Source organism: Carlito syrichta, unplaced genomic scaffold (assembly GCF_000164805.1).
Source record: "Carlito syrichta isolate Samal-C Ts95f unplaced genomic scaffold, Tarsius_syrichta-2.0.1 Scaffold305994, whole genome shotgun sequence".
Taxonomy (NCBI): domain Eukaryota; kingdom Metazoa; phylum Chordata; class Mammalia; order Primates; family Tarsiidae; genus Carlito; species Carlito syrichta.
In genome coordinates this window covers 8440-15392 of record NW_007250090.1, presented here as the reverse complement: position 1 = coordinate 15392, position 6953 = coordinate 8440, and the positions used below count along the sequence as shown (strand labels likewise).

Below are 6953 nucleotides of genomic sequence, written 5' to 3'. Positions count from 1 at the left end.
TGTAATTCCGGCTACCTGGAAGGCTGAGGCGGAAGGATCGCCGGAGCCCAGCAGGTCGAGGCTGCGGTGGCCAAGAGCGGCCACTGCATTCCAGTCTGGGTGACAGAGTGAGACTCCAACTCAAAAAAAAAAAAAAAAAAAGAATCACTAGATACCCAGGAATGACTTAAGAGAAGGAATAGCTTCTGACAAGGGCTGGGACCCAATCTCTTAGTAGTCACTCTCGCTTCAATGCTAACCAGAAAGGAGTCACGTGTCCTTGAGTGCAGAACCTTCTAGAGGGAAAACAGAACTAGGAGTCAATGACAAGCTGAAAACACCTATTTTGAATACTCTAGAACATGCCTATAATCCCAACTACTTGGGAGGCTGAGGCAGGATTCCTTGAGGTTCTAGATCAACCTGGGCAATATAGTGAGACCCCTGCCTCAACAGCAACAGCAACAAGAATAATGACAATGTAAACTAGTTAAATTGGAAAATGTTGGCAAGGTGCAGTGGCTCATACTTGTAATCCCAGCACTTTGGGAGGAGGAGGCGAGAGGACTGCCACCTCAAGACCAGCCTGGGCAACATGGTGAGACCTCGTCTCTACAATAAATCAAAAAAATTGGCCAGGCATGGCAGTGTACACCTGTGGCTCCAGCTATTTGGAAGGCTGAGGCGGAAGGATCACCTGAGCCCAGCAGGTTGAGGCTGTGGTGGCCGTGAGTGTGCCACTGCACTCCAGCAGAGGTGACAGAGTAAGACTCCGACTCAAAAAAAAAAAATTGGAAAATGTTCCTTAGTCACTAATTTTTTTTTGTTGTTGTTGAGTTGGAGTCTCACTCTGTCACCCAGACTGGAGTGCAGTGGCCGCTCCCAGCCACTGCAGGCTCGACCTGCTGGGCTCTGGCGATCCTTCCACCTCAGCCTTCCAAGTAGCTGGAATTACAGGTGCCGTGCTACCATGCCAGGCTAATGCTTAGCCACTAATATTAAAGCCTCCATCTGGTTTGATTAGCATGGAGATACTTAACAAAGTTATAAAGATCTTGTCAACATTTTGGAAAATCAAGGGAAAATGGCAGCACTCCAGAGTATAGGATAATCAAAAAAGTATGTCAGAAGAACTTTCTATCCATTTGAAAATAATACATTTGCATATCTATCCTGTATCATGTGTAAACCACAACTGCAAGAGAAAATATTCAAATACTTATAAATCATAAAAAAACTAGAAGAAAACAAGCAAGTTTCTATAACTTAGGGTATGAAAACCTTTCTAAGCTCCTTACCAGGACAAAATCCAAAAAGAAGACTAATATATTTAGCAACAAACAGAAAAGTTCAAGGTGCTAAAACACCATAAACCATAAAACAAGAAAACATATTTGCAACTAATTTTCTGTTTAATATGAAGGACTAATTTTCTCAACATAAAAGATTTTTTTCAAATTAATAAGAAATGCCAACATCCAACAGAAATAGAGATTAAGGAAAAATATAATTTTTAAAAGAAATATATTATTAAATATATGAAAAGATGTTCAGCAGTAATGATACAAATGAGATACTGATTTTTTTATTACCTATCACTGGCTGTTATTAAAAATACTAATATTCCTTGTACCTGTGCATGCAAGGTTCAGTGAGAGTGTAAACTGGTTCAACCTTTGTGGACAGAAATTTTAAAAATAGGTATTAAAATTATGAGTGTATGCTTTTTGAATGAAGAACCCTTTCTGACTGATCTTTGAGGCTGTTGTTACCATGAGATTTCTGCATCCCTCTTTATTTTAAAAGCTCTCAAATGTAGCCAAACTTGGAAAAGAACCAATCTGCCAATGGTGAGAAAGATGTGCAGAATGAAAGGTTCAGAGCCCACAGACTCTGTTATTGATATCTGGTGGTCATATTTCTGGGAGCCTACTAAACCTATAGGAATTCACATTAAAAGTATAGGTTGTTGCAGAAGACATGCCTTTTTATGTATGAAATCCTACGAAACCCACTTAAATCAACTGTATTTCTATACATTTGCAATGAGCAATCTGAAAATGAAATTAGGAAAATTCCATTCATGATAGCAACAGGAAGTGTCAAATACTCAGGAAAAATTTAACAGAAGTACAGAATTTATTTATTTATTTATATTTTAATCAATTTTTAAAAAATGATACTGTGGGATATAGTTAAGCGTTAGGTATACAAATATGTTCCGTTCAGGCACCCTTGTTGATAAGAGGTGTCTCCCTGTCCTCAGAAAAAGTACAGAATTTATACTCTGAAAACTACAAATGTTTAAAGAAATTAAGGAAAATTTAAATAAATGGAGAAAATCCCATATTCATAGGTTGGTTGAATTTGACTTCCAATACTGTGCAACACTGTCAACACTCCTCAAACTGTTCTACACATGTGACTCAATTCCTATCAGAATCCCAGATGCCTTCTTGGTAGAAATTCACAGCCTATTCTAAAATTTATATGGAATTGCAATAGATACAGCATAGCCAAATCAATCTTAATTTTTTTTTTTTTTTTTTGAGTTGGAGTCTCACTCTGTCGCCCAGACTGGAATGCAGTGGCCGCTCCCGACCACCGCAGCCTCAACTTGCTGGGCTCTGGCGATCCTTCCGCCTCAGCCTTCCAAGTAGCTGGAATTACAGGCGCGCGCTACCACGCCCAGCTGATTTTTTGATTTATTGTAGAGATGAGGTCTCGCTGCCCAGGCGGGTCTCGAACCCGCAGGCTCAGGCAATCCACTCACCTCAGCCTCCCAAAGGCGCGGGATTACAGGCTGAGCCACCGAGCCCGGCTTCAATCTTAATTTTAAAAGACGGAACAAAGTAGGTAGACTCGTGTGTCCTGATTTAAAACTTGTCACAAAGCAAGGTTAACCAAGCTAGTGTGATACTGGCATAAAGACAGACACATAGATCAATGAAAGGGAATGAGAGTTCAGAAATAAAATCATGCCAACTGATTTACAACAAAGGTGCCAAGACCAATGGTCTTCAACAAATGATGTTGCCACAGCAGGATAGTCACATGTAAAAGAATGACATTTAACCTTTAGCTTACACGTTATATAAAAATTAACTCAAATGAATCAAGGACATATAAGAGCCAAAACTCTAAAACTTAAAATAATAGGGATAAATCTTCATGATTTTGATTAAGCAATGGATTCTTAGCTATGTTATCAAAGCATGAGCAATAAAAGATAAATTGGGCTTCATTCAAATTAAAAACACGTGCTTTAAAGGACACAACAAGTTTGTGAAAAGACAACCCACAGAATGGGAGAAAATAATTGGAGATTATTTATCTGGAAAGGGACCTCTATCTAGCCTATATAAAAACTTAACACTAATTAAAAAAAAAAAAAACTCTTCAAATATGAGCAAGATCTAAATAGCCATTTCTTCAAGGACATATATACAAATGGTCAATACGTAACCTAAAGGAATACAAATCAAAACTACAGAGATACAACTTCAAACCCACTTAGAATGGCTAAAATGACTAAGTCTTATGAATAGCAAGTTGAGGATGCAGAGAAATTGGAACCTTCATAGATTGCTGGTGTGCAAATACAATGCTGTGCTCAAAACAGCCTGGCTCACATGATGAAGCACAGTTACCAATTATCGACAATTCCCTTCCTGGATATATACCCAAGATAAATGAATGTTTGTACAGAAATGTTTCTATCAGTATTATTCATAATAGCCAAAAGGTGGAAACAAACCAAATGTCTCAACTAACAAGTGGATAAACAAAATGTGGGAACATCCATATCATGGAATATGATTAGGCCATAAAAAAGAATGAAATGTTGACATATTCTACAACATGGGTAAGTCTTGAATGCAGGATACATAAAAGAAGCCAGTCATCAAAGACAACACAGTTCCTGACTTCATTCATATTAAATGTCCAGTGTACCTCAATCCAAAGAGATAAGGATGATTAGGGGTGGTTGCCCAGCGCTGTGAGGTAGGCGGGGAAGTAAAAGCCAAAGCGTACAAGGTTGGGGTGATGAAAATGTTCTAAAATGGGATGGTAATGGCTGTACATATCTGTGAATAACAACCAGTGAGTTGTACACTGTGAATTAGGCTTCTTCCTGTCCTTGTTTTTTTTTTGTCTCACTCTGTTGCCCAGGTTGGAGTGCAGTGGCATGCTCACGGCCACTGCAGCCTCCACCAGCTGGGCTCAGGCGATCCTTTTGCCTCAGTCTTCCAAGTAGCCAGAACTACAGACGCATACCATCACGTCCGGCTAATTTTTGTGGTTTATTGTAGAGACGAGGTCGCACCAAGTTGCCCGGGCTGGTCTCAAACCCCTGGGCTCAGGCAGTCCTCTCACCTCAGCCTCCCAAAGTGCTGGGATTACAGCCACGATGTCCGGCCTGCCTGTCCTTGTTTTTTCCTTGTGTGACTATCAGGAGACTTCCTTGTTTTGGGGCCATGATTCAGCAGACAAGCAGAGCCTGGAAGCTCTTTCTTTTCCACGCACACTTCACTGTGCAGGCCCTCACTCCCTTTCCTATTTCTTTAGGAAATCCCAGGTAGTAGGAATTGCAGCCAGGAAGTCTGCTCTCACCTCTGCCCTAGTTTTGTAGTTGGTGATGCTCAGGAAATTAAAACCACCTGTAGAGGAAGCCATCATACAGGTAGCACACAGCAGTGAGCCCAAAGATCAGAGCAGAGATGCATTTCCAAGTATAAAAGATACTTTGCAGGCTTGAGGAAGAGTGGTGTGGTGAGAGGTCAGACCCCATCATTCAAGAAGCCCTTAGGTGGCCGTGGAATTGGGCATACTCATGAGGTCCATTCCTATGTTCAGGTTACAGCTAATGACTTATCTTAACAGTCTCCTTTCCCTCCCTCAATTTAAGAGATGATGTCAGCAGGTGTCCAGCTTTCTGCCCTAACCATACTCTCCCAGCTTGGTAAAGAAGTCTGGCTTGGGACAGCCTCCTAAGATGTTCTTCCATAAGATGCCGTCTACTGTTAACACAGTAGGGTGCACAGCCTGTGACTGAATTGAGAGGTGCTGAAATTCTTTGAAACTATGATAGGAAGTTAAAGAAAATAAAAGATGCACATGAATATTGTTTCATGAATTTCAGAGAGTAATTCTACAGAATTAAGTGGCAAAAGTGCTTATTTTAAGAGTGTAGCTTATGGAAGCAAGAAGATTTTTCTGTAAGCAGTAACTGAAAACTTCTCTTTAAAGCTTTTACAGGAATATTTGCAGTGAGCCAAAAAGATGTCCTGAGATGAGTTTTAAAATCGACATGGTGATCATACACAATCCTTGAAATCTTTCCAAGATGCCTATTAAAAAGACCCTGAAGGCTGGGCGTGGTGGCTCTCGCCTATAATCCCAGCATTTTGGGAGGTGGAGGTGAGAGGACTGAGTCCAGGGGTTCAAGACCAGCCTGGGCAACTTGGCGAGACCTCATCTCTACAATCAATAAAAAAATAAGCTGGGCATGGTGGTGTGTGCCTGCAGTTCCAGCTACTTAGAGGGCTGAGGCAGAAGGATCACCTGATCCCAGTCGGTTGAGGCTGTGAGCATGCCACTGATCTCCAGCCTCGGCCACAGAGTGAGACTCAAAAAAAAGTAAAAAAAAAAAAAAAAAAAAAGAGTAAAAAGACACTAAAGACCTGCTGAATTTAATGATTCTAAAGAAACTAAAGTAAGTTTTTCTTTCCTTCCTTCCTCCCTCCCTCCCTTCCTTTCCTTCCTCCCTTTCTTCCAACCAGCCGGAACTTCAGGCATGCTACCACGCCCCACTTATTTTTGATTTATTGTAGAGATGAGGTCTCACCAAGTTCCTCCTTCCCTTCCTCCCTCTTCCCCCTCCCTTTCTTTCAGTCAGGGTCTCACTGGTATTCAACTCCTGGCCTCAAGAGATCTTCCTGTCTTGGCCTCCCAAAGTGCTGGGATTACAGGCATGAGCCACCATGCCCTGCCCTAAAGAAAGTTTCAAATCTACTGATATGTTAACAATAAAGTTAGTCAGTTCTTGTGATTTTGTTGACTAAGACACTCTATCACTGTGGATGCAAATTTATGTGGCTGGCTACTATTACCCTTTTTACTCAGTTGACAGTATGTAGCTATTAGACAATTTAAGCTACAAAAATTAATGACAGTGACTTATAATGGAAAACAGAGTTCTTAAAAAACTGATTTATTTACTTATTTGAGTTGAAGTCTCACTCTGTCGCCCAGGCTGGAGTGCAGTGGCATGCTTACGGCTACCCTGGCGTCGACCTGCTGTGCTCCGGTGATCCTTCTGCCTCAGCCTTCCAACCAGCCGGAACTACAGGCGTGCTACCACGCCCCGCTTATTTTTGATTTGTTGTAGAGATGAGGTCTCGCCAAGTTGCCCGGGCTGGACTCGAACCTGTGGGCTCAGGCAATCCACTTGCCTCAGCCTCCCAAAGTGCTGGAGTTACAGGCTGAGCCACTGAATCTGGCCTATTTTTTAATTTTTTGAGTTGGAGTCTCACTCTGTTACCCAGGCTGGAGTGCAGTGGCATACTCACGGCCATCCCAGCGTCAACCTGCTGGGCTCCAGCAATCCTTCCATCTCAGCCTTCCAAGTAGCCGGAACTATCAGCCCACGCTACCACGCCTGGCTGATTTTTTGATTTATCGTAGTGATGAGGTCTTGCCAAGTTGCCTGGGCTGGTCTCAAACCTGCAGGTTCAGTCAATCCACTCGCCTCGGCCTCCCAAAGTGCTGGGATTACAGGATGAGCCATGAAGCCCAGCCAATTTATTTTATAGCTCATAGTTTTGGCTACAGCACTTTGGGTAGGTTACTTTATGACTCTGCTTAATGTGCTAATTTCTTTTTTTTCTTTTTCAGTTGGAATCTCTCTCTCTTTTTTTTTTGAGTTGCAGTCTCACTCTGTTGCCCAGACTGGAGTGCAGTGGCATGCTCCC

The 6953-nt window shown here is 41.9% G+C and overlaps 1 protein-coding gene across 1 annotated transcript in view; it reads right to left on the bottom strand.

Annotated features, from left to right (window-relative positions):
- The window catches only part of LOC103265243 (protein FAM92A-like), a gene marked incomplete at its 5' end in the record, with an annotated part of 22623 nt that overhangs the window by 8351 nt on the left and 7319 nt on the right, over positions 1-6953 (bottom strand). The window lies entirely within an intron of this gene.